Genomic DNA, 1,247 nt, shown 5'->3' with positions numbered 1-1,247 from the left:
ATATATATATATATATATATATATATATATATATATATAGATAGATAGATATGCAGGATGCGATGGGTACACTGTCGCCAATTTATATTTTGATTTCGCGCATGCGCATTGTTTGTTCCTGATTTTGTCGACTACACACAATAGTAGGGTCATTTGGGCACCATCTCCGAGATTTGGAAGCAAAATGTTGTACTGCTTGGTATTCCCGCCGGTAGCTCCAATACGTGTCTGGGTGTCAATCTGGGGATAGTGCTATCTGTGGACATGTACCGAAAGTGAGAAAAATCAAACATCCAGTCAATATCATGGTGTTTGGAGTAAACACTAGTGATGGCGACGTTACGCCTCCATTCATCTTCCCACACGGCATCAGACTCAACACAGAGGCTTACACCAAGTTCCCAGAGGAGGTAGTACTGCCCTGGGTGAAGAGGGTGACTGCTGGAAGACCCTATGCCTGGCAACAGGACTCTGCACGATGCCACACAAGCAGAAGAACCCAATCATGGCTGTCAGACAATTTCTGCGACCACATCACATCTAGCATCTGGCCACCTAACTCACCAGACTGTAAGCCCCCATGATTATTATGTGTGGGGCGAAGTTGAGCGAGGGACCAACATATCTTGTAGCACCAAACATGAACTGAAAGCCGCTAAGCATTTTGTTTGGCATGCTAACGTTTCAGCTACTTCGCCATCTTAATAATATAAAACGCAGAAGCATGTTGGAGCGATATAATAGGGAAATAACATTCAGTGCGGTTACTGAACGAGCATATGTAGAACACCAGCTTGTACTGAAAAAGAATTGCATTGAACTATGCGTCAAGGCAAAAAATAAAAATAAATGAATTGTACTTGAGTAGTACATGCCTTTGAGGAGTTTCTAATTAGGCAGCTTATATTTTCTGCATTAATATTCAATTTTTAACTATATGTTTTCCCCTGATGTTAGAATAATCATAATTCTTCAAAGTGTTTATAATTACTATGATATTATTGACTGCGTGGATTATCTAAGAGATGCACTAAGCATTTTTAATTTATGTCCGAACTCTGTTTTACATCCTTTACCTCATTTAACCTCACTTTTCCACTTGTTCACTTTTAAAATCAAATGTAAAGTAGCTACTACCGACACGAACAGACATACACACCTATACATTCATACCTGTAAATATATATGTATATAAATGCATGTATGTATGTATATAAGTATGTATATATATATATATATATATATAT

Source organism: Octopus bimaculoides, chromosome 23, assembly GCF_001194135.2.
Source record: "Octopus bimaculoides isolate UCB-OBI-ISO-001 chromosome 23, ASM119413v2, whole genome shotgun sequence".
Lineage (NCBI taxonomy): Eukaryota > Metazoa > Mollusca > Cephalopoda > Octopoda > Octopodidae > Octopus > Octopus bimaculoides.
Note: the sequence above shows the minus strand (reverse complement) of the source record.